This window comes from Emydura macquarii, unplaced genomic scaffold (genome assembly GCF_026122565.2).
Source record: "Emydura macquarii macquarii isolate MOO-44397 ecotype Brisbane River unplaced genomic scaffold, CSIRO-AGI_Emac_v2 contig_2636, whole genome shotgun sequence".
NCBI classification, from domain to species: Eukaryota; Metazoa; Chordata; order Testudines; family Chelidae; genus Emydura; species Emydura macquarii.
The window spans coordinates 9288669-9316148 of NW_027132773.1; positions in this window are offsets into that span (position 1 = coordinate 9288669).

Genomic DNA, 27480 nt, shown 5'->3' on the forward strand with positions numbered 1-27480 from the left:
CAATTTAATAAAGCCAATGAAAGCTGGTTTGTCTCTTCTAAAAGAATACTGGTCAAAGCCTTAAGTAAAAGTATAGAGCATTTCAAAAGTATAGTACTTGGCACCATGTTAAATCAATTTGGTGAGCAGTAGTCGTTTAATCTCCAGTTATAGCACAAAAGACTAAATCAGTATACTGAGGCATTTTGCAGGACAATCCATAAAAAGAGGCAATTTCTGCTCAGTCTTGCTTCCATTTAAAGGTACTTGAAGACAGGAGAAGCATAACAGTGCCAGACACTCAGAAGGTTTAAATCAGCACAGCTCCATTAAAGCTATGTCATTTATACATCCACTGAAGATATGACTCTGTATTGTATGACTCTTGTATTGTTCATAGCCTTTGTAAAAGGGGTAGAATTTCAGACTTCCATCAGTTCATTTTTTGCCTTGAGTTAGTCTCAAACTTCATCCATCAGTAAGAGAGGGTGGAGAGTTGAAAGTTCAAGATCCAGTTTACACAAAATAATATCATTAACATAAATAGAGATTTTTAGAATGGGACATTGCAAATGCAATATTTGTGATATTCGTATTTCCTCCAGTACCAGTAGCCTGTGTTTCTAAAGTGAGAATAAATAATAAAGGGGAAAGAGGATATTGTTTTTCCTTCCATTAAATATAGGCTTAGCAGAATTAACATTTTATTTTTTTTATAATTTCAGTGGATAATATTTGTTTATTTAGGCATTATTTTAGATTTTAATCAATGTGGGGTAAATTAAGAGGGAATCAGACAATTATTTAATGACAGATGTTAAGATTAAAAAAGTTAAAGCTTTATAAACTGTTAAAATACAAACTGTCAACATCACATGTCAAAATATACAAAGTAAATATCCTTAAATCAACAAATCATACCTGTTTTTACTAATTCATTCACTAGTCATTTTTGTAACATGCCTAATTCAAAAATCTCAATCACTGATTTTGACTCTAAATTCTTTTGCAGCATTTTTCTTACTTTGCCTATCTGTACACTTTAGTTATTATCAACGAAAATATTTTTTCATTGGTTTGTGGGTGTATGGTGAAATTGACATTTACCAATAATCTAATCCTTCCAAGCCTAACTATATATGGGAAATAGAGAAAGAGAAAAGAAGTATACAACCTGCACACATTCTCACGTGGGGATTACAGTGTAGGAAGAAGGTTGATTTAATGGAATTTGAATCTAACTGTTGAGGAGTGATGGACATATGTACTCCCAAGAAATCTTTTTTTCATTTATAACATAGCTCTTGACTTCCACTGACTTCCTCCGTGGTTTGGATAGAAACAGGTAAATTCATCTTGTTGTTAGAACCATTTAATCATAAATCTAAAAACTTCATCCTCTAACAGTGCAACATAACAACAGCATTTAGTTGAAGAATTTAAACTAGGCTGAGCCCTTGTTCAGAACCCTGGGTAAGCAGTGGTACATAGCTGAGCCATCCCTAGCAGGAGCCCATAGAAGAAATTATGACTGACCTTTGGGAGAAGGGAAGAAATATTTTGTCACCTGTTTGTCAGGTGCAGACTACTATCTCCCCAGCTTGCCAGAGCATGGGGGCAGACTGGAGTTTTGACTACCCATTTCCCATGTGTTTCCTATCCCCCTTGGTGGGGAATACTGGACCCACAGCCCCTCTCTTCTCCTCAAATTCCATTTCAGATACAGGGAATGCAAATATGGCCACTGGACATTTGGTGTGGGGGAGTGGTTTTACTCCTCAACTGCCTGTGGTGTTGCAATAAGCTGGTCACAATCTGCCTCTTTTATTTTTTCCCTCTACATTATTTTAGTTTTATTGCAACTTAGTCTCTACTGATTGAATGTTACTTCTGGATAAATCCCCAAAATCCAAAAAGTCTGGTGACTGAGTGCAAAATGATTTATTACTGAAATCTAAAGGTAACAATTTAAATCTAATTATATCTCTACTGGATTAGAACAAATACTGGATGAATATTTGTTTTACAAACATGCACAAATTATTTTCAGGTACAGAAATGTTTCATACACAAATAGTAAATCAGTGAAGCAATTTGATATATAAGTGCCTTATCAGATGTCTTACTGTGTTATTATTACATCTAATAGTGAATAATGTGTTAGATTATTTTCCCTCTGTTCTGTGTGAGTTGTTCAAGAAAATATTCTCACTTATTCAAATTCTGGCCTTTCCCCCCTATCACTTATTATTTTAAATTAGTATTTTTCAATGTTGATTTAACTAAAATGTCATAATTATCTAACAGGTTATTAAATTATCTGGGAAACGTATATAATTGTTGCTGAAAGGTCAAGTTCTGCCTTAGTTACACCTCAACCCTCAACTAAATTGTGGTACCCCATCAATGGAGGCACAAATGCTTGATATTGTCTATAGTTAAATTTACTAACACAGCCAGGAACTATATTTTATCAGGCCTAGGAAGACAGTGATTTATTATTATTTATTGTCCAGATACACGGCCTTGTTTGAAAATTAAACAACTCCCAAGCATCGTACAAATTAAACATTGCAATGAGCTCTTATAAATTCTTAATGGGTAAGAGACAAGATTCATTTCCATTCCTGTCAATATCAGGTCTTAAAAGTGAAATTGAAATTGGCAACAAAAACAAAATATTAAGGAAACTGAAATGAGGAAAATATCTGACAAATCTCATTAAATATATCAACCCAGTATTCAGCAAAAAGGGGATATTGCAAATACTTAAGTTCCCATACTATTATTTGTACAACCTAGTTAATTTATTATTATTATTATTATTTATTTATTATTAATCTATATTGTGACAGCACCTGAAAGCTCCAGCCAAGAACTGAGACACTGGTGTGCTAGGCACCTTACTAACATATAACAAGACACGATCCCTGTCCAGAAGAGCTTGAAATCTAAAAGACAAGAGTGAAGAAAGTCTATGTAACATTTTAGTAAATGATCAAGGTCAGGATTGGCACATGATTGTTAGTTACACGAGGTTCTTGTCTCTTTCATTACGTAGCAGAAGAGAGGATGACAAGGAGTGGGAGGAGGATAAAATGAATTAATAGGGACCAGGGAGTAGAAAGAAGGAAGGAGAAGAGTGGTACTGAAAGGAGGAGTGGGTGAAGGTGAGATGGCCAAAGAATGCAGAGTGTGTAAGGCAGAGAAACTAAGGCTGTGTGTCTGCAACAGAGAAGAAATCAGAGTCTACTGGCTCTCAACACGTCCAGTCTAAATAGTACTGTGTGCTGACATCACTTGCGTTCACAAGTTCTTGCTCTCTGCCTGATGCTCTTCCACTTACCTGGATACTCAGCCTGGGAGGCCTTTGCTCTTGCTCTCCTCTCCCAGCCCCTGTGATTGGATGAGGTTGCAGGTACTTGAGGTCTGAAAAAAAGCTTGTTTCCAGAGGGGATGTCTTCCCCAATGCCACCACCATTAACTCAAAAAAGGTGGAGAACCGTGCCAAGGTCTCTCTTTCGTATCCCTGCTGCTGATTCATTGGCCTAGCTAGGAAAGGCCTTTGCTTCTAGGTGCTGACTCTAACCCTGGATCCTGCTCTTCTCCCCCTATCCCTTAACACTGAAAGGTGTTCCAATGAAAAACCTGGATGTGTGTGTATGGCAGGGAGGGGGCTCATCATGCAACATCATGTTCCCCTTAACAGAATTATTTAGGCATGACAGAAAATAAAATAGCTGCTCTACCTCACCAAAGAATGACATATATCTGTTCAGCACGCCTGGCATCTGAACTGCCCTGAAACGTAAATACCTCAGCTATCCAGATCCATTTATTAGAGTAATCCAATATCCATGTTAATTATTATGATTTAATTATGTTCTCTTCTTCTTTGCAGACTTATTTATTAATTATTCTTTTGCATAACCCTAAGGAACATTATTAATAAACATCAAAGGACACAGTTTAACTAGGAATGTTAATGACCCATGCAAACTAAACTCATGCATGAAATTTCATGAAGCAATAGGTTTCTCCATTAAGTCCACTGAGTGTTGATTATAGCAGTGTTGTGATTAGTTATTAATTACTGCATTCCGAATGGAAGCGTTGATCTTCCTGACTCACAATGGCGAGTCTTGATATTTACCAGTGACCTAGCTACACCCACCCAATCAGTCTCTTTTTATCAGTCTCTGTTTTGCGTGTGACACAAGGCTTGTGCCCCCATGTGTCAACCACGGGCCCTGCCAAAAATCAGTTCTGCCTATGCCTCTGATATTTACATGTTATCATAAAATGTTATACAGTAAATATAGATTATCTAAGAAAAACTAAGTATAAATGGATTTGGGAGCCAGTAGTTTTATATAATTCGTCAGTAACCACTTACCATAGTAAAAGAAGAAAAGATGGTATACATTTAATCAGAAATAAGATGAAAATTCAATGAATCTCTGTTCTGTTCTTTGAGAAATAGTGTAAGTACCTCTGCCTCTAAAACATTAATTATATCTCTGCTAAAGAAATCTTCATTATCTAGATGTGTTTTGACCAATTATCTTCCAGCCTCTCAATTAGTATGTTTAAAATACACATGTGAAGCCAAGCAGGTCTCAAACCAGGCCTGTAAAGCAAACAGGCAGGAAACACGATCACACTGCTACCCATGTAGCAGTTATAACTGTTTTCCACTCCCCTATGGATGGCTAGCTGTGAACCCACACCGTGGGAAGTCTGACAGGCAGCAGTCTCATAGTGCCTCATCGGCTCCCTGCACTTTATAAACCCAAGAGGCATTCTAGGAAGTGTCTAAGTAACAGTGGATCCCCTGTAGTTGTTATGGCCATTCTTGTTTTCTGGCCTTGAACTGTTGTCTTTGGCTTGTTTTGGACCTCACCTCCTGACCCAAAGCCTGAAGCCTGACTCATACCCTGATCCTTGGTATCAACATGGAACTTGACTACGAACTTCTCAGCTACTCTCAGCCCCCGATTTGTTCCTGCTTTTACCCTTGTAAGGATCCTGACAACATGAAAATCTGGAAGCAATTCTCTTTCAGGAACTCCTGAATGTTATCTATTAATGGCAAGTGTAACAGATTCATGGCTCTGCAGGAGCCACTTTGCACTGGTTCATCAGCAAAAAGCAGATATAAATCCATGGCTCTAGGCAGTGGATGATTCCACTTTTCAAGGGAATCCTTCAGGAGCAGTGACCACCCTGTGCAATCCTCCACTCACACCCCAGTGTAGGGGTGTGGTTGGGGGAAAATGGGGTGTGGTTAGGACATTACTGAATCCTGCTGAACACTGACTGCTAGCACAGCATCTGGAGGAAGCTGGGCATGTTTAAAAAAAATGGTGAGAAGACTTCAGACGCCTCGATTTTTATGTTGGGGGCCAGGTTGGTGCTCAGCAGTGCCCTGGTGTAGGGAACTCAGAGGTAGCTTAAAACTGCTTTTGTGCCAATCACCTGTTCCTGTGCTGAGTATTACTAAGCCTAATCAAGGAACCTTGGCCAATACTGATTTTAAAATCAGGGAAAAGGGACTTCGAACCAACTTCTGAGCAACTAAATATAATAGTGCATAAAAAAGCTTTGTTCTGCATGATGGGGAGAGGGAAATACTCAATCCCAGCTCTTCTGGGTGCCTGCACTGCTAGTCCATAGCTACTATGACATTAGGTATTGAGAGGAAAAGTAAACACCAAGTGGGATCTCCATCTAGCAGAACTGTACTGTATGAAGAAATAGGACATACTGGGATGTTCTTTCTGCTTGTAAGCGTTTCTGGTTCCGCGGGAGGCCACAGCGGCTTCCTACAAACAGGGAATAGCTCGCGTTTGGCGAGTGAGTAATCCTACTAGTCCGCCCTTAGGCAGGGTGAGCAGCAGTTACTCGCTCCGGCCCCCGGTCAGGGCGGGCGAGCCAAGAGTCAGTGGCTCCAACCCCTAGGCGGGGTGAGCAGGCAGATCGCTCAGGCCCTCAGGCAGGGTGAGCAGCAGTTACTCGCTCCGGCCCCCGGTCAGGGCGGGCGAGCCAAGAGTCAGTGGCTCCAACCCCTAGGCGGGGTGAGCAGGCAGATCGCTCAGGCCCTCAGGCAGGGCGAACGAACCAGGAGTCAGTTGCTCCAACCCTTAGGCAGGGTGAGCAAAGGCAGATCGCTCAGGCCCTCAGGCAGGGTGAGCGAACAAGGAGTCAGTTGCTCCAACCCTTAGGCAGGGTGAGCAGAGGAGGCAACAGCTTCAGGCGGGGTCAGGAGAGCAATTCTCCTGGAGTGGCCAGGGAACGGGGGAAGGGGAGGGGGACGCAGGCCCACCCGTCTCCACTGCGTCCCAGCCCAGGGCCCTAGCAGTGGCAGAAGCGGCTGCCACTGTGCCGGCGGGGCTCCCGCCGCAACACACCGGCTATGATGCAGCTCCAGCCACAGGCCGTGGCTGTCCCTGGGCTACTTCCTCCCCACTGCCCCTAGTACCTGCTTCCTCCGTGGCACGGGGATAGTCCACCTGGTCTAATGCCGTCAGTCCTTCCTCGTCAATGGGGGGTAAGGCCGGAAGCTCCTCTTCCGGGGGCAACTCCTCCAGGTCGTTGGAGGTGGGGACTGGCTCGGCCTCGGGCAGCTCCTCCAAATCCTGTCCCACTGCAGGGAGGGGCTCGGCGGCCGGCAGCTCCTCCAAATCCGGCCCAGCCTCCGGGGGTGCTCGCCACTCGGACTGCTCGGGGGTTTCAGCCCAGCCCGGCGGCTCCCGAGCACGGCCCCGGGCTCGGGGTGGGGGTAACTCGGCCCAGTCGTCCTGGCCGGGTTGCCTTGTCCAGCTCCTTGAGGGCCCAATCCAATCCCCGGGCCCAGGTGGGGCCGGGGTTCGCCGTCGGCAGCTAGGCTCCGGCCTAGGCCTCTGCTGGCGGGGCAGCACGTCTGCCTCTGGCAACAGTCTGCTTTACTGAGCTCAGGGACCGGGCTTTTGTACTTCCCCTTCCTGTTGGGGCTCCGCCCAGGGGCTGCCAATTGGCCTGGCCGGGTGGCCCTATCACGGCCCGGGTCCCCTGTTGCCGGGCAGACTCCAGGGCAGGGTGTGGGTTGGACCAATCAGGGCTCTCGGGCCCTTCCCCAGGCTCTGGTTCCGTGGGAGGCCACAGCGGCTTCCTACACTGCTGCTTTTGGATAATCTTGCCTGAGGCTATAGAATTTGGGCATCTGTTAGTTCTGTATTAACTCTGATAAAGACATGAAGGCTATATTGCTCACATTGGCCAACTGAACACTTTCTGATCCTGAGTGCTAAACATGATATTAACCTTTGGTGTAAGGTTGGATTTTTAATTTCTGTTTTAATGTCTTGGGTTTTTTAGTCACTCGTAGCTCTCTCACAGATTTCATTATAGCATAAATCTGTGTGTGTACATACACAATACACACGAGTGCTTGGAGTCATTGACTAAAAGCCCATATCATGTTCTTTACTAATCTATGAATGACATTTAAGATTTACCAGTTATGTCAAATATTAATATGACAGTCTACTTGCTGTTGAGTTACTTGACTAAACTTTAGTTCTGCATGATTGGAAGTAATCTCTGCCTTAATCCTGCTAATGCTGAATTCCTGTTGATTGGTACTGTTGCAAAGGAGTAAGCTTCAGTTGCTTGTATTTCCCTTGAATTCATTGGTTTGGTAAGAAACCTCATAATTATTTTGAATCCTATTTTGTTCTGATAGAAACAGCTAAATACAGTTACAACTGAGTGATTTAAATCCTTTTTATGCTCAAGTTTTCTGGAAAATTGAAAGTGCTTGGAATATGGAGAGGAACCATTACTAAAAATAAGTGTTACTGTGAATCTTAAAATGATAAGGGCCATATTCTGCCCTCTGATGCACTTGTGAATCTCTCACTGAAGTCAACTGGAACCGTATTCATGCCTTCAAAATCAAAATTTCATCATAAGCCTCTGAATGTTAAATTCTGATTGCCTTGTATCAACCAACAGAGGGAGGATTACAGGGCTGTATCAGAGAGCCTTTAAATGTTTATAGGATTTGTGTATATAGTAGAGGGGAAGGGCTAGAAAAAAATGAAGATGAGTTGCTCAGGAAGGAGATGGGCATAGCTGTCAAACGTGACTTTCACAAACCTTGATTTCTTTTTTTCCATCAAAAAATCTTCTTTCCTCCCAAGTATAGATACTGCTCTTGATCGTTAACTAGGAGTTAGAAAGTAAAGCAAGATCAGACTTCCCAACAAAGGGAGTTATTTTCATTGGGATGGAAGACTCCTCTCACCAGACTCTGAATGTACAGTTTCTCTGCCACTCCACAACTACATTGTGACAGGGTGCATGTATACTACCTGATCATGATCGTCAGCCAGAGGCAATTAACTCTGACTATATCTCATACAGACTTAATGTGGAATGTAGCCCTGATCCTGAACCACTAGTCAGTGAAAATTTTGCCATTGACTTCAGCAAGCAGGACCTGTGTAATGAAGACCCAAGCAGTTAGTGTGCAATGGTATTTTTATAGCAAGACAGCACGATCCAGGGGAGAGAGCAATACACTGGAAGTCAGGCAATTTGGGTTCTGTTTTGAGGCATCTTTAAAACCTAACAGCCTCTTACATCCTAGCCAGGGTCCAAGAATAACTTTTTCAGGCCCAATACAAATTGTAACACGGGCCCCCTCCCACACACATACCACAGTCCATCATCCCATACATACAATCTCATGAGCCATGAAAATTTTTTTACTCATGGTAATGGGGGTAGCAGCCTGGGCCAGGCCCCCCAGGGCCTCCAGGCCCTGGTAAAGTGAACCTTTCCTCCCCTCTCCCCTCATGTGGGGGCCCTGATCCTAGCCATTGAGTGTGCATTTTTTGACTCAAAGCTTTTTTTGTTGAAAAATGGAATTATTGAACATTTTTTGTAAGAGAATGTCTTTCTGATTTGTTTTGTTTTGTTTTCCAAACACACAGTAATTTGGTAACTTGAAATATGTTTTGAAATGGTGAGAAAATGTGAACCTTCTCTTCCCCCCCTCCTAGAAAAGTGGAGGGAAAACTTCTTTAAAAATTTAAAAGTAACACTTTGACTTCTTGGCACACAGAAAGTGTTATTTTTCCAATTGGCCATATTGGAAAACAGTAAAAGTGGGGAAAACTGTGTGCCCACACTTCCTTAATTAAGAAAAATTAATGGGGAAGGAGGCAGGAAACTACTATTTTACAGCAGAAAAAGTTTAAATGGGGATTTTTCCTATGAAAATTTCCATAGGAAAAAATTCCCATTTTCTAGCCATCTATAACAACCAGTAATAAAGATGAGGTTTGTGCAGAACTTAGTAGTTTTGATCTGCAAGAGTTTCAAGCAAGCCGCTTTCTGTTTTTGGTTTGTGTGGCTATAACAGCTGCTGAGGATCATTTTGAGTTATGGGCTTAGGCTTAAACTAGTTAGTTTAAATTACTTAGGCTTAAACTAGTTAGAGTGTAAAATCTTTGGGGTAGGGATGTTACAGACAAATTTGGTAAAACAATAAAGTGCCCGGTGTGCTCTTTAGATTATACAATATAGATAATGCAAATTCATAGTGAAATTCCATTCAGATTGCCCAGCATTGCCTGTTGGGCTGAGTTCTGAATTCTTCCTCCATACTCAGCCTGACTGGGGGCCCAAACAGCTCCTTGATGTAACTTAAAGTAGTCTTAAGACCTGTTCTAAATTGAACTAGTCACCTAGGGACTGCTCTGTTGGCTGTGGTTAAAGTATACCATTGTGGGTTCTGGCCTCATCCCTCATGCTCCAAGAGGGAGTATGGAGGGAATGAGAGGCATAAAGCTGGCCTCATACCATCCACAGGCATCCTAGTACTGAGGAAATTCTCTGCTGCCTATTTAAATTGCCCTTTGAATTGCTCCAGTGGCATAAAGGGTGTATAGTGAGAGCCAAGGATCTAACTCTGTCAAGCTAGTTAATCTCTCTAGAAATTTACACCACTTTCTAGATTTAGATTAGACTGGGAACTGTCTCTTGCTCTGTGTTTGTTTGTACAGCACCCAGCTCAATCCTGATTGAAGTCTTTGCATGGTGCTGCAAAGTAAAGTTTAGTTGTCATGGTCTGAGAGCACCACGTGAACTACTGAATTATCCAGGGTTTCCATACAGGCATACTCCCACTCAGGATCTATTGAAAGTCAGTCCAGATTCATCTAAGTTGTTGTGCAGAGTCTACAAATCGTCTTTGTAATTGGAGGAAAAAAGAAAAAACAAAGTGAATTCCATCATGTGCAATTTATTTTCGTTAGCACAAGTGGTAATCCCTACTGATGATGTTGCCATTGTCTAGACATAGTTCCACTAAGGTTTTCAAATACCTTATCCCATGAAAACAATTTGCAGCTTGCATTTCATTACCCTTTCCAGATTTCCTTTATTTGGCCTGTGCTCCATTGTATTTAGGAGCTTTTGAATTGCATACCCGATAGATGAGCAGTATGATAAGAAGGAAGGCATGAATCTGCAATTTGTCCCGGTGCCAGTTAAGGGCATGTGCCAACAATTCACAGTTCCTAACTCAAGGGGTAAAGGATCAGATTTGGCCAGATGTCAAACACAGGAAACTAAGAGCCCAATTCTGTTATGTTACTCTAGATTTATATCAGTGTAATTACATTGGAGTTGGTCAAATTTACACCTGTGTAAATGGAAATCAGTCTGTGCCCCATTGGTATTTTCTGCTTCCAGCAGCCTTAGAGCAGCCTGCTGACAACCTCCAGGCAATCTCAGTTGTGTGTTCTGCCATAATGTTGATTGCACAGCTGTTATGTAACAAAAAGAGAGCCTTCCAGGTATGACTTTGCTACGTCTCTAACTATATACAACTTTGTGGAAAGCTTCTCACTTCAACATGTAGAATAACATCAGTGAATATGTAACTATATAGGCTTTTCAAATTGGTATAATAGCTGGAAATAAGTATTTAACAGATCCTTCAATTTTTCTAATGCTGTAGGCCAAATTTTCTGCCTACAGCATCGTGTCTAGATAGGAAAAGACTTGTATTAATTCTATTAGCAACTTATGATCATTTCACATCTGTCTCCCACAACTGAAATATCTGCTGTTGACTTCTGCCTCTTTACTAATTGTGATAGAGGGCTTGCCAGGCTTGCATACCTCCTTTTGCCACATCAACAACTACTACAGCAATCTCCTAAACCAAGATCTGAACAAAAAATTAGAATTCAGCTTTGTTCACTGAGGGCCGTGCCCTTGTGTCTTGGCTGTTCTACTGAGTACTGATGATGATCTTTTAGTAGTCCCTGAACCAACAGCTGTCTACCTGCATTCACCTCTGAGTCATACATTTGGAAAAGTGATGTTATTACACCAAAGCTATGCTATTACACATTTTCGCCCTGGATAACATCTTGAGTGACCATCCCTAGAAAAAAAGGACATCAAAATCAATAGGGAGTACTCAATATAATAGATTTTAAGATAAAAGTTGTTGTTTGCTAAAACCTTTAGAGTGCTTAATGCTTTTGTCAGAGAACTGAACATGAAGTATAACAAATAAGCAGAAACCAAAATTTTATTTATTTTTATTTTCCATGTTTGTGACAAATAACTAAGAGTTATGACTGCAAAATAAGATTTTTTATTTTTTTTTAAGGAAAATCCATGTCTACCTGGGAACTTCCCAGTGGTCAGTATGCTGCACCACATGATCACAAAGAATTTCATGGCATCCATGATTGATGAGCTCTCTTCACCTGGCTGCAAAGATACAGGCCATGTACTAGTACCTAAACTAAAGAATCATTTCCACTAGCAGCACAGGAGCTTAATACACAGTTGTGCAGTATGGAGAGTTATGCACAAAGAGGGAATGATACACATACATAGTATTACAGTTACAATTCAATTGTTACTGTACAATACAGTATTACAATTACTAATTCCTTACAGTTAGAGCTGAGTGGATTTTTTTCTTTTTTGATGAATAGTAAATTCACTGAAATGCATTTTTCAGGGCATCAAAACTATTTGCAAATTTACATCTGTTGCAACGCAGTACCTGATATGTCCACCTCTCGCCCCCACCTACCCACCTGGTGCATCAGTAAAACCTCGACCTGACCTTATTAGGCCATTAGCTCACTCCTGCTGAAACTGACCTTATTAGGCAATTTCCTCACTCCTCCTGAAACTGACCAGGTGACTGGGAGCAGCTGGCTATGTGACCGGTAGCACAGCCACCCTAAGGGTCGGCTCACCTCCCAGCCAAAGGTTTGCCCTGATTCAAATGTCTCCCCTCCAATCAGGAGTAACCTTGGCCACCTGAAGTCATTAGTATAAAGCCAGGGCACGCCCTAGGCTCCAGAGAGAACTCACCATCTGCTAGACACACCAGCTGCTCTGTTTTTTCCCCCTCTCCCATTCTGGACTCCGAGCCTGAACGTGTAAGCCTGCTCTGTGTTGCTACTTAGCTTCAGGGGTGATGTTGCAACTTTCCCTGCTGGGACTGGTAAGATCCTAACCTTCTTTCTCTTTCCGTTTCTTTTTTAAATCTGCTCTGAAAGCAGAAGCTGCCCCCCCCCCCCCATTGCTAACCCTCTTTCCCCTTCAGTTTCTGTTTTAAACCTACTCCGAAAGCAGAAGCTGCCCCCCCCCATTGCTAACTCTCTTTCCCTTTCAGTTTGTTTTAAACCTACTCTGAAAGCAGAAGCCGCCCCCCCCCCCCCCCCCATTGCTAACTCTCTCTCTCATTTAGTTTCTGTTTTAACTGCCCGTTTGCCCCTTTGCAGTTGACTGCCTGTGTGACCCCCCTTCTGTGCAGTTTCTGTTTTAAACCCTGTTTTGCCCCTTTGCAGTTGACTGCCTGTTTTTGCCCCCTTTGCAGTTGACTGCCCGTTTGCCCCCTTTGCAGTTGACTGCCCGTGTGACTCCCCCACCCCTTCTGTGCCTTGTAATTAACTCATTGTCTGTGAAATCTCTTTGTGAGAGCATTCCCTCCTGTACTTAACTGCTTCTGCCTCTGTGCTTTTCAGTTAAGTCTGTGTAACACCTTTCTGTTTCCTACAAGTAACTAGTTGTCTGTGTAGCATAGTGGTAAGTGTCCCTGTCTACCATGTGGAAGACTGGGGTTTGATTCCTGGTCAAAGAACCACTGTCTGGTTAATATTAGTTTAGGTCTTTGTAGTTAGTCACCTGTTTAATACTTTCTTATATCAGTTTATGTTTTGTGCTTAATTGTTTTTATGTCCTTTTATAACTAGTTAAACCTATATTACTCCTGTGTTTATAATTAAACTCATTTATTTCCAATTGATTAATTATTGACTCTGGGGGATCTTTTACCTGTCGGAACAACATCAAATTCAGTGAATAGATTTGACCAAAAAAACTGAAAATAAAAATTTCAAAAATATCAAAACTCTTTTGACACTTTGTTTCAAATTAACATTTCTGAAATAAAATGTCAACCTGAATGAAATTTTTTTAGCTTGTCATTTGAAAAAAGGAAGGGGGAATTCAGTTTCAGTTCAAAATGAATTACTTATTTTGGATTTTTTTATTTGGCCACCAAATTGAAAAATCAATTATTTGCTCAGCATATTTCCAGAAATGCAAAGGGACTATATAAATACGTACCAGAATTTGGAATAAAGGGAGCACTTGTCATCCTTACTCAGGCAAAACTCTCATAAATATTAAAAGCATTGAAGCATTTAAATCAATGAGAGTTATGCCTGTAGAGGAACTGTAGGATCCAGCCCTAGGTAGCATTCTTTAATACAGAGGAAGTACTGGTGTAGCCACAGATGGCATAATGATTTCCCCTCTGATTGCATTCCCTAAGGGGTTCATTGTTACAAAATAAAACCTGCAACAGATTGCTTTACATGTGGTTTTTTTGCTTTTAAATCATCAGAAATGTTTCTTTATAGTATGGCTCGATAGTATTTTCCTTTAGCTTTACAAAAGCTGTAAATATGTCCATAAGCATTGCTGAACTTTTGTTAAGCGTGGAATGATTAGCATCAGTGAATTATAAAACGAATGGGTTTTTTTTCTTGTCAGAAGACAATTTGATGGTCCAGGCTTAATATTTCCTCTGTTCTTTCTGAAAAGAAACAGGAAACACATCTTTTAGATTTGAAACCAACTAAAATAGAAGCATTTTGTGGCAGATGGGATTTTTATGAGCTGTTTGTCACCATATACCAGTCTTGTTAAGGAGCAATCGTTTTCTGCTTCATTACTCTAAGATAGCTTTGTTTAGGGTTCCACTCAGCTGTGAAATGACTTTAAAAGTTCTATAAGGAAGAAAGATGGGATTTTTATAATAAAAGATTGCTGACAAAGTGTTCTAAAATAGAAAGAAAACAGTCAAACATACTGTTTTTGATGTAAAGAGGGGAATATCGATATATTGTATCGCATACTTATTTTTAATCTGCTAGTTTATGGCAGCAGAGGAGGCTCCATAATACTATTATTTTCCACACCAAAAAAGGATACTTCTGCTTTTTCTGTAGAAAGTAGAATTTATATGAAAGAGGAAACAACCAGTTCACTATATGATGCTTTAAAAACATTTCATCTCTCTCAAAAAGCTAAAGGCCCATAAACATTATCAACATTAAAATAGTGAGCCAGAGCCTCAGCTGATGTAAACCGGCGGAACGATGCCCAATCTGAGGATCTAGAACATCATTTCTTAAACTTCTAATACCTGGAGCTAAAAATTTTCAAAACTGGATTCATAAAGCTGAGACAAGAGAATTCATTTTTAGGCACCTAAACAATACCCTGATCTTGCAAACACTTATCTGATTTATATTTAAACATATGTCAAATTACTTTACTCACATGTGTAAAGCTAAGGATGTGGGTGTAAGTATTTTCAGGACTAAGGCCTGTATGGTCTCACTTTCTGTGATATCAAATACCTTCAGTTCCTGTTCATGTCTGTGGGTATCAGTCCTTCTGAAAATCAAGGCATTTATACATCCATACTAGGCACATGTAGATACCTAATTGTGAGCATCCCAGGGTTGAAAATGTTAGCTTTAATTGAAACCTGTTAAATATGTCTCAAATAAAATTTGTCTTTCTGTTTTTACAGTCTGCTTTTCCTGCATTTCATTTTGCTCACTCTAGTGCGAAAGGAAGAAGAGAACAATTTTCATCCATGTTGACTTTGTAGGTGACACTGCAATGACTAGCCATGTTATAACACTCGTGCAGCACTGTTCTGGTGAATTCCCTAATTCATTCGTGACTTCTGATGGTTATTGGACAGTTTTTTCAATTTATCAATATGAAAGTTAACAAACGTGGCTTTTTTTAAGGTAATAGGTATAGCATTACAGATTAAAATGGTAATGATATAAATATGTCTTTCTGCTCTTAATATGCTCTCAATGACCATATGTACAATTGGCCTCTGTTATATGACTACTGTAGTGTCCGAGATTTGAAAGAACTCTAGATTTAAACTATTGGTTAACGTTAGGGGCCTTGTGTACCCTTGATGTATATGTAAAATTCCCATTAATCCCAGTAGGAAACATGTGCCTGGATATAGGGCAGTATGTGATCCCATACATTTATATACCCATGTCAATCAATGTAATCACTCAAATGTTCAAAGGAGAAAAGCTTGCGGAGCAATTTGATATTGGTATATAGAACTGCCTTTTTAAGAAGGCTATCTATGGCAGCTATCTATGGCAATTTCAGGTGGGATATTGCAACCCACACATCAAAAGAAGTAGTGGAGGAGGAGCAGTGGTTTAAAGATGGTCTGTGCGATGCTTGTAAAAATCTATTGTGGAGAATGCAATATGCTGGTCTACTTTAGAAGACTATATAGTAGACTGAAATACAGAGAACCTCTACTACTGAATTCTCTGAACGGAATATATATATGGAGTTACTTATATAAGAAAAAAGCATATTTTCAAATAATCTTGTTAGAGTCAATGCTTATCATAAATACTTTTCAATTTAATCATATGTCAGTGATCATAAATAGCCAGAAAAGAATGTAGGAGACAGCTGTGGGTAAATTCTGTTCTCATATTTTTGTAACCTATTGGCCCAAATGGCATTGTATGGATTTAACTTCTGCCATAATTCAAATGATGACTGAATTTAGGTGTTTGTGCTTTTTTTTTTTTTCTCCTTACAGGGCACTAGTTAGTCATTTGTGTCCCCAAAACTAACACTTACATACTTAAATAGAACTGATTTTAGGAACCAAACAAAAAATCGGTGACAAAGATTTTGTTTTGGTGTGGGTGTGCTTTGGTGGTGGTGGTTAGTTTGTTTTTTAAAATTCAAAGGCCCCATTCCTCTGCTGCAGCAGAGCAGCACACAGCAAAACTCCAGGGTGGAACTTTAGGTCACCCTTTCACACCCTTCCTCAATCCTGAGGCTGTTCTGTACCATGCTGGTCTGTGGTCATAAATTAGAGAGCCTGAAGGCTGCTCTTAATTGTTCTGGCTACCAAAGAGTCCTAGGGGTCATGGAAACACTGGGGAATTGACAGGACATAAGGAAGCCATGCCTATGCTCCCTTTCCCTTGGTTCTGTATGCATAGGAGCCATTGTTTACTCTACCCCATCAGTGGATCCTCCTACATTGAGGAGCTCCTTCTGTGGCTAGCTGAACCGGGTTTAAGACCACATTGCATCAGCACAGATAATGACTGGAGCCAAACACGCCCTTGCACAGTTAGAAACACAATAACATTGTACTAGTACATGAGAATTAAAATGTGAACCTGTAGCAAGGCGCTGTGGCCTTCCTTGGAGCCTGGGCCGGAGGAAGGGTCGCGATGCCCCTGCTGGGCAGAACAGGGCCCTACAGGCCAAACTGCTTGGAAACAGAATGGCGGAGCCAAGGCAGGAAAGGGAACTATAAAAGGCTGGCCTAGTAGCTCAGTAGGGAGGAAGCTGCTGCTGGAGGTAGATGTGCCTTTGCAGAGGCTCAAGCCACCCCACCAAGCAGAGCATCCAAAACCTGCCCGGATTGCCAGGCCCGAGTGACTGGAGAGGGCCGCTGGGCCCGAGTAGCTCGGACGAGCTACCCAGGACTACTGGATGGGAAATATCCCCTGAGGCCAGCCCTGACCTGGAGGAGCTGCCTGACACGGGGGATCCCCTGGAGCTGGCTGAACCTGGTGGACTGGAGGAACCCCTGGGACCCTGTGACCTGGAGGAGCTGCCCTCTGCTGACGAGCCAGAGGAGTTTCCAGACCTGCCACCAGCTGACGGTGAGGGACTTGTGGGACTGCCGCTCACCATCTACCCCAGCAATCCGGAGGGAGACTGCTACCTGCAGGTACCTGGGGAAATGGTGGAAGGAAGTGGCCCAGGGACAACTGACTAGCAGGTGGCTGAGTCAAGCTGAACCCCGTCAGCGTACTGCGGCTGGATTCCTGCTGACTCAGTGGCAAACTGCCTTGCCACTGATAGGGCCCTGGGCTGGGACACAGTGGAGTCGGGTGGGCCTGTGTCCCCCTTCCCTAACTGCCCCGGGAATGCTTGACGCCTTCTGAGTTTGGAGACAGAGGATATCAAGCTCTAATGGCCCCACCTGCCTGCAAGGCTGGGGGAGCCAGATGATTTTTGCAAGCCCTGCCTGTGGGAAAGCTGGGGACTATTGACTGCCATATCAGCCCTGCCAGGCTGTGGGCCAGGGATTGTAAACTGCTTGCCTGCCCCACCCTGCCTGAGGGCTGGGGGCACCAGACCACTTGCTAGCCTGCCTGTTGGAAGGCCTACGGGAGAGCCGGAGGGCTACAGACTGAGAAGGAAGACTGTCCCACTGGAGGCCGGGGCTAAAGGCTTGTAACTGGCACCATTTATTCCCCTAAAGGAAGGTGCTGTGGCCTTCCTCAGAGCCTGGGCCTGAGGAAGGGTCATAACGCCGCAGCCAGACCATGCCACCAGCTTACAGCTTACATATTACGACCAAAAAATGTATTAAAGGGTCAAGGTTTACTGTCCAAACTGAGTAAAGTGTATTGCCCCTCTTCCACCTTCAAAAGGTAAAGAGCATAAAAGGGGAAAAATACATTGTATTTTTAAAACTCTGAACTATAATCTAAATTGTTAACTTGGATATATTAAACAGACACATTATATGGGACCAGACCTTCAGCTGGTGTGAATTGGCATAACTCTAGGTCAGGATTTGACTCATGATATCTTTCTTGAACAATGTAAGCAGTTAACTCAGCAAAAAAAATAAATTGCCTTGGATTCTGAACTGATGTCTGACATGCTATCTAAAGCATATTTGTAAACTAACAAACGTCTAAACAGTAAAAAGCCTTGGGAAGCTTAAGAAATGACTAAAATAAGCATTGAAAATAAAGAAAATGTTTTGCTTTCATTCAGTGAAATCTCAAGTCCCACAGGCAAAATGACAGCTGATTTCTACAATATCCCAGTTTTGGCAGCACCTTTATAAGAGATCTCTTCTTGATCTACTAAATATAGGTGTTAGCTCTTCAGCATTACCTCTGCTGTGTATAAAAGTCTCAGGGTATGTCTACACTGCCGAGTGAAGTCGACTTACTTAAAGTCGACATTCAGCAGCCAATTTTTAGAAATCGCAGTAGCGAGTACACACTACTCTGTTTGCACAGGTCTCATGCGTCCACACTCACCATGCTTATTTTGACTTTCAAAGCAGAGCAGTGTGGGTTGCTATCCCACAGTGCAACTATCCGCGGTGGCTGTTGGGATGAGTGTCATCGTCCCATGATGCAACGCTGCTTTCCCCTCCCTTCTTCCCCCAGACAAACAGGAAAACTGTTTTCGCACCATTTTTTTTACTCTGCACTCTCGCCATTGCTGTGGAGACATGGAGCCAGCTCAACTCTGCATTATTATTGTGAGCGTCACAAATACATTGTGTCTTATCATCGAGTATTTTCAAAGTAGAGCAAGAAGCCGAAGCACAGGCAATAGCGATGCCACCGAGGCTGCACTGCTACAAGCCATCGAGCAGAACAATTCACGATTGCTGCAGGCTGTAATGCATCATCTACAGTCCGTGGAGCTCAGGTTCTGGTCCAGGGAAACAAGCACAGACTGGTGGGACTACATCATTATGCAGCTGTGGGATGATGACCAGTGGCTGCAAAACTTTCATATGTGAGAGGCAACTTTCCTCGAACTGTGCTCGGAGCTGGCCCCATCCCTGAAGTGCATGAATACTTGCTTGAGACAAGCTGTGACAATGAAGAAGAGAGTTGCCATCGTTCTGTGGAAGCTGGCAACCCCCGACTGTTACTGCTCAGTTGGGAATCAATTCAGAGTTGGTAAATCTAGAGCAGCCACTGCCGTGATTCAAGTATGCAGTGCCATCAATAGACTTCTTCTACAAAGGATAGTGACTTTGGGAAATGTGCAGTATATAGTGACGGGTTTGCCATGATGGGGTTCCCAAACTGCGGGGAGGGGGGCAATTGATGGGACGCACATCCCTAGCTTAGCACCTACCTATCTTAGCGCTTGCCCACCTAGCAACTGGGTCACACACAAGGAAAGGGAAGATTTGCTGCATGCAGCACGGTACCAACTGTGTTCTGCCATGATGCAGGCTCCCTTGATTGCAGCGTGGCACAGCAAAGTATTCTACTGTGGAGGGAGGAACAAGGCAGTGCTCCCCAGAAAACTTTTCTGCAAAGGATAACAGATTACCTACATGAAAGTTTCCGTGAGATATCAACTGATGATTATCGGAGCATATCTCATCACAAAAATAAACTGTTCCCTGGGTAACCCCCCAATACAGTCACCAAAACGCCTGAAATCCCCTTCCTGGCCCCCACCCCTGCAATGTAAAAGGACAGAACTGCTAAGAAGAAAAACTCACCAGATGTGCCTTCCCCGGGATCATTAGTGCTGTCCTGTGTGCTGCTGGAATATGTCCTGACTTTCAGGGAGAAAGGACACCCTGCTCTCCTCAGCCTCCTCCTCCTCATCCACAGATTCCTCATCATTGTCCATGGACTGTGACCTAGCGGAGATATCGATGCTGCAGGGCGGCACCGTGGTGGGATCATCACCAAGAATTGCATGCACCTCATCTTTGAACGTCATGTTTTGGGCAAGGAGCCAGAACGGCTGTTAGCTTCCCTGGCTTTCTGATATGACTGATGCAGCTCCTTGGTCTTCACGCGGCACTGCTGTGCATCCCTCTTGTGTCCCTTCTCCAGCATGCCCTGGGATATCTTCCCATAAATGTCCAGATTCCATTTGCTGGCTCTGAGCTGAGCCAGAACGGACTCCTCACCCCACAGACCGATGAGATCTAAGACCTCTGGTCGACTCCATGCTGGAGCGCATTTGGGCTTTGCAGTAGCCATGAGGAGTACTCTCTCCACGCTGGCAGCACAGGTAATGAAAATCCAAATCTTCCCGGGGCTTGAGGGGAGGGGACATTTCCTGGTAGCGTGACCACAGTACAGCACTGCGCGAATGCCCAGATCAGTCACAAGGGGGCATTGTGGGTTATCTCCCGGAGGCCAATAAAGTCGATTTAAGTGAAGTTGTGTCTACAATGACACTAAATCAAATAAATAAATTTGAATTAAGTGCTACGCCACTTGCAGAGGTGGTCTTATTTAAGTTGACTTTTGCTGTGACTTAAGTCGACTTAACAGTAGTGCCAGTGGAGACACAGGTGTTCAGAGATTGACATAAGTGACTTTATGTCAACCTCCATCACCAGTGTAGACCAGGCCTCAGTCATTAAAGATGAAGAATTAGACAGTTACTCTCAGATGGCTGAGCAGGATATCACTTTGATACGATATACTTCAAAATGACAGTGACTTTTTTTTATTTCCAAAAATGTAAACGGATGCAATCCACAGGAAAGTGAGTAGGGCCAGACGCACTAATCAGAAAGTCAGTTTTCTTTAGCACTCTCTGACATTTCTGCTCTTTTCCTGGTTCTTCAATCTTCTCACCGCCAACTTCCCAAAGTCTTTTACTTTGTTTACAGCTGCTTGAGTTTGCTCTGAAAAACGATAGGTTTTGTTGGTCTCTGACTGCTTTGTTATGGATCTACAATATCTTGGCTCAGAAGTGAAATCTACTATCTAATGTCCTGTGAAGCTGTTTCAACAGAGCTTCTTAGGAGTGAAAGGTTTTTCATTTCCTCCCCCATGGAGAGCAGCAGTGATCATGTATTAAGTACATAACTATAACCTATGTATGAGTTCTGGCAGTTTTGATTTGAAGTTGTATTTCCAAACACAACTATTTGATCCATTGTAAATTAGAGTGGAATTTTACGTCTGTTAATTACTAGATAGAAGAGAAGACCCTGGAAGAACTTCCATACTTATGACTGTTAATGGCTGCTATGTCACCCATACTGAGGATATATCTTCATTGCAGATTTTCCAGGGATCCAGCTATGGGAACCTGGGTTAACCAAGCCCAGGTGTGAGTGTCCACACTCCCTAAGCAATGCTCAGACCCATGTCGCTGTGTCTATAGTGGTGCTGCAGTAACCTGGGTTAGACACTAGGATTTCTGGGGGCATATCCTAGGGCTTTTAGCACAGCACTAAATTGGGTTGCACTATGGATTGTTTCTCAGTATGTTGTGGAAAAATTTGTCTGTCCTTCCCAGACCCCTGTGTGGAAATGATCTTAGTCTACCAACTCAGGAACTAAAGCACTTCTGCAGCCTCTGTTCCAGCCATCAGCAAGGCATGGATCGAGCTCAGGATGATGACTTGTTCAAGCTGTTGGCATTAATGCAACTCTCATTTTGGGAACAGCCAGAGAACACAGGGCATGAGAATCAGTAGAAGGCATTTTGGCAACAGCTTGTCACCCTGAGAAGGTAGTGGTAAGCTTTGCTGAGGAGGTATCACAGGCTCCATGCAGACATTACGGAGGGGAGACAACTGATGAAACTTTTAATAGTTGTGGAATTCTGGAATTCTGTATTGACTAATGCTTCTGGAGCTGAACCATAAGCACAGAAAGGGTGGAACTACATTGTTATGCAGATGTGGGATGACCAGCTGTGGCTTCAGAACTTCTGCGTGAGAAAAGCCTGCCTTCATGGGGCTGTGTGAAGAGCTTTCCTTTACTGACCAGGGCATGCCGATATGAATGAATCCCTACCAGTCTGGAAGCAGGTTGTTATTGCCATCTAGAAGCTGGCTATCCCAGACTGCTACAGGTTAGTGGCTAGCCAGTTTGATTTTAACAAGTTAACAGTTGGTGCTGGGGTGAGGGAGGTTTGTGAGGCAGTTGTTACTGTGGTTTATCCACAGGTGGTGAAGATGAAGTTTCTCCCAAACTTCACGGGAGCCATTAATGGCGCACACACCCATTGTCTACACCCACACAACGTAATCATGATTAGATCAACAAGAAATGGTGCGACTCGCTCACTCTTCAGGCCTTGGTCATCCATAGAGGAAGATTCATGAACATCATGGGTCTCAAATCCAGGTCCATCAGTGACCTGGGAGTCATCCCATTCCAGTACTCTACCCAGCATTTCAAAGGCAGCAGCTGCCTGGGACAGGGGGTCCATGAAGCCGAGCTGGGGCACAAGTCCCTCCCCTACGCTCTGATTAGGAGAGCTCCCAGCCTCCTGACTGGGCTGCAGCCCCTATTTAAGCCAGCGGAGGAAACAGGAAGATGTCAGTACAGCTGGGCTTCACCCTGCCACAGACTGTTGGTCTGGTTCCTGTCTTGTGATCCTGATTTCCTAGTATCTTGTCTCAGACTGACCCTTGATAACTGCCTCCTGGTTCCTGCCTTCTGGTTCTCTCACCCCAACCTGACCTCCTGGTATCCTTACTTTTGGCCTGACTTTTGGTAACGGACTCTTGAACCCTGTCCTCTGGCTTGTCTCTTGATTCTGATCTCCTGGCATTCCAACCTGGTCCGATTCTTGGTAACTGGCTCCCAGTCTTGGCTCCTCAGCCCGTGTCTGATGGTATTCTGTAGGCCAGTCTGCCCACACCCCAGCCCTGACATGAACACAATGTGGACTTCACCCGCAGGGTGCATAACACCAGGCTGCTCAGGATATCTGACAGTTACATATGTGGACAACAAAGGACTTTAGTCCCTCTCTTCCCACTTATTTTAGGGAACCCAGCCTACACTATACTGCCCTAGTTCATGAAACTCTACCCAGATGGGAGAGAGCTTGGCAGAAGAAGATTTAACTAAACACTGAGCAGTTGCAGGATGCTGGTGGAATTATTTGGCAGATTGAAGGCAAAATAGCACTGCCTACAAACCTGTTTGGATGTCAATGTGCATAATGCTATTCATATTATTGGGGTGTGCTGTGCACTGCACAACACGTGAGGATAAGGGAGAGAACTTCCACCAGGACTGGGTTGAAGACAATGCCAGTTTACAGACCCAGTTCAAACCTCGCCTGTGCAATGATAAGTGCATCTCTGATAATGGGCCTGGGTCCTGGAGAGCAAGGGAAGTAGGGATACCTTATGTGCCTACAGCTGTGCTTTGCAAAAGGAATTGTGCTAATCTGAAGCTATGTGATTCACCTATACCATACATCAATTTGTCTATTGTTAATCTGACTTCATTAAAAACTTTGATTTGAATTCCCCATCTTTGTTTCCCAAAACACGTCCAATGATGGTACAACAAGTACTTTATTAAAAACAACAGAAGCAGCCCAAGGAAAGTGTAATGTGCAGGTAAAGTCACTGCTGAATTGTAAACAGACCAGATGACAAAGCTAATAGGTGAAATGTCACAGGAAATGGAAATGCACATCGCCAAGTACCTGTCTTCCTACACTGGATGCAGGGTTTGTGTAAGCTGGTGACACGATCCAGCGGGGTGTCATGACCCTTCCTTGGGCTGGGCTCCAAGGAAGGCCACAGTGCCTTGGTTTAGGGGAAGAAGCAGTGCCGATTACAAGTGTTTAGCCCCGGCCCCCAGCAGGGCAGGCTTCCCTCACAGTCTGTAGCCCTCTGACCCTGACATAGGGCAGGACTGATAAGGAATCTATAGCCCCGGCCTTCCAACAGGCGGGCTAGCAAGCAGTCTCGTGCCCATGGCCCTCACACAGGGCGGGACAGGCAAAAGTAGTCTGTAGCCCCCGGCCCTCGAGCAGAGTGGGGCAGGCCAACTAGTCTATAGCCCCTGACCTGCAGGCAGGCAGGGATGGTAAGCTTGGTATCCTCTGGAAGGCAGGTTCAGAGGAGCCAAGTACTCCCGGGGTGGTTAGGGAAAGAGGGACACAGACCCACCCGACTCCACTGTGTCCCAGCCCAGAGCCCTATCAGTGGCAAAGTGGTTTGCCACTGAGTCAGCGGCTCCAGCAGCAACACACTGACTGGTTCAGCTACAGCCTCAACCAAACTATGTTTGGCTATCCTTGGGCTATTTCTTCCCACCCTGTACTGGGGTACCTGCAGCCAGGGGTCTTCCTCCAGGTCGCTGGGGTAGACGGTGAGCGGGAGCCCCACGAATCCCTCACCGGTGACCGGCAGCAGGTCCAGAAACTCCTCAGGGTCATCAGTGGAGGGCAGCTCCTCTAGGTCACAGCGGGTCCTCCGGTATACCATGCTCAGGTAGCTCTGGTGGGACCCCGGCATCAGGCAGCTCCTCAAGGCCAAGGCCGGCCTCAGGGGGTTGCTCCCATTCAGTGGCCTTGTGTAGCTCTTCCCAGTCACTTGGGCCCGGCGGCCCTATCCCGTCACTCGGGCCCAGCAGCCTGGGCAGGCCTTGGGCTCCGGGCAGCTGGGCGGTTGCTCTGCACAGCTGCAGGGCCTGGGTCAGGCTCAAACTGCAGCCTCGGGGAAGACACGTCTGTCTCCAGCGGCAGCTTCCTCCTGACTGAGCTGCTAGGCTGGCCTTTTATACTGGCCTCTCCTGTCCTGGCTCCGCCCCTTTTCTCCCAGGGTATTCGTCCTGCAGGGCCTTGTTCTGCCCAGCAAGGGGGTTGCAGCTTGTCCTCAGACCCAGGCTCCACGGAAGGCCTCAGCGCCTTGCCACAGGGTGGTATGAACAAGATATATTTGCTCATGCACACTTCAGTAGTGTAGTGCTTGGCTCATTCTCCAGCCAAAATTCTCCAGTGGCTGCAAGCTATGGTAATATGGAATGTTGAAATTGATGTTCCACCCTTGTAGTGAAAAAGATTTTCCTAATATCCAACCTAGACCTCCCGCACTGCAACTTGAGACAGTTGTTCCTTGTTCTATCATCTGCCACCGCTGAGAATAGCCTAGTTCCATCCTCCGTGAAACCCCCCTTCAGATAGTTGAAGGTTGCTAACAAATTCCCCCTCACTCTTCTGCAGACTAAACAAGTCCAGTTCCCTCCTCCTCTCCTCATAAATCATGTGCTCCAGCCCCCTAATCATTTTTGTTGCCCTCCGCTGGACTTGCTCCAATTTGTCCACATCCTTCCTGTAGCAGGGGGCCCCAAACTGGACACAATACTCCAAAACTGGGCACAATACTCCTGCTCCCTCATTAGCTGGTTATACTCAGCCACCATCTGTTCCTCCCTCTGGATCCCCAGGAGCCAGTCCAACCCAGGGGCAGTCCCTCTGTATGTCCTGCAACAGGTTATACATTAGTTTTTTTGTTTTTCTTTTGCCCTGCTGGTTGAGGAGCCTCTTCCCAAGAGGCCTGGGGAGGTGTTTTGCCCCAACTGAGGTAGAAGGTCCTGCAAAAGTAAAGAAAAATCTTTTTGTCTAGGGAAAACCAGAATAAAAGCATACTAAGGAGATAAAAATTGCAAGTTTGGCCTTACTCTAACATAGAATTTTTTCACCCTTTTTAATGTTCTATCTCATCATATTTTCCTCCTCAGTAGCAGCTGCTTTGCAGGTTAACAGGCCACCAAGACAATAGTAAACATTTTGTGTTTATTTTGTTACAAAAAAAGTCAAACAAGTTTTGGCCTCAGAGGGGTGTGCTGGGGCCTTTGGATCTTTTACCAGTTATGGTCTTAACATTATTTAAGTCAGTGGTGGCACTGGAAAATGTAAATCTGCTGCAGATTTCAGACTGGAAGAAGGAACAACTTTTCCAGACCTCTGGTAGAGGACTTTCTACAAATGCCTAGAAGAGTTTTCGTCACCTGCCTACTGATCAGCAAATTGATGACTCGGGAGAGATCTCAGTAAACTAATGTGGGGATGTGAGGAAAGTTGACTGTGCCCAGAAATTTGAAGCTGTCTGGAATTTCTCCTCTAAGAAAAGTTCAGACATAGGCCAGGAGTGGTCTAAAATTTGGGCCAATAAACAGGATGCTGAACTAAGATGCAGAAGCCTGTTTATAACAGATGAGCCTTTGTAACTCGCCTGCTGTGCATTTGTGGCAAACTGACAGTGGACCAGCAGTACAAAATTACTTTTAAAGTGTTCTGGGCTTCATACAACCACGTCAGACAAAGGTACTTAAATCTAGCCACCTCAGACAATGCTCTAATGCTAGTGCCAATGTGAGGAAAAACTGACAGTAGTAGATAGATAGATAGATCTGCTTGTTCTATGCACGTCTCGTATCTGCAGGCATTGCCAGGTTTTGAATCCTGCTTTGCACACATTCAACGATGGGTACTAGAATAGATCAGTACTGCATGTTTACTTTTTTCCCCCACTTAGAATCCATCTCGGATGCATGTGCCTCTGTGGGAAGGGATAGGGAGTAGGGGCCTGGTGGAATGACATTTCTTCTGCCCTCATCTGAAGGAAAATGTGCCCCAAAGTGCATAATATTCCCCCATAACAGTAATTAGATTGGTCATAAATCAGTAAACCTGTCCCACCTGTAATGCAATAGCAAAGATAGTGATGGTGTCTTACCAGCCTGCTGTAATGCTACTTCCTCTCCAGTCAATTCCCCAAACAGGTCCTGGGGCTGCAACCTGAGAGCGTATTGGTGGTCCCCACCTTTGCCTTTCGGGTCTCATCAGGAAACTCCAGCCCCTCTGCCCCAGGTCAAGTAATCTCCTGGTTTGTTCTCAAAAGCCCATACAGGATGACTGTGGGCTCTGTGCTTAGGGCAGTGTTAGGTACCTGGTCAAACACCTCCTAAGGGCAAGTTGATGGTGAGTTGCTGACTTGCCATTGAAGTCTCTTGCCTTGTGGTACATGGTTTTCAGATTTTATATTTTCCCTGCACTGAGTTGATAACTGTCTAATCCTTTTGTGGACCCACCTATTTCCATGCCTCACAGGTGTGCTTAATACTACCACCACCACCACCACCACCCATAAGGCGACAGACACCCTGAACAGCAAGGTGGAGGGTTGTGTCCTAGACTCCAGGACAGGAGCAGCAGCTACTTTTTCCCCAAGGGGGACACTAGAGAGGTATAGCCTCCTACACCATCCTCCAACAGCCTCTTGGTGATGTACCTGAAATAATCACCTGGATGAGAACATCTCTCCAAATCATGGACCTTGCTGATATCACACTAGAGCTCTACGAGTAT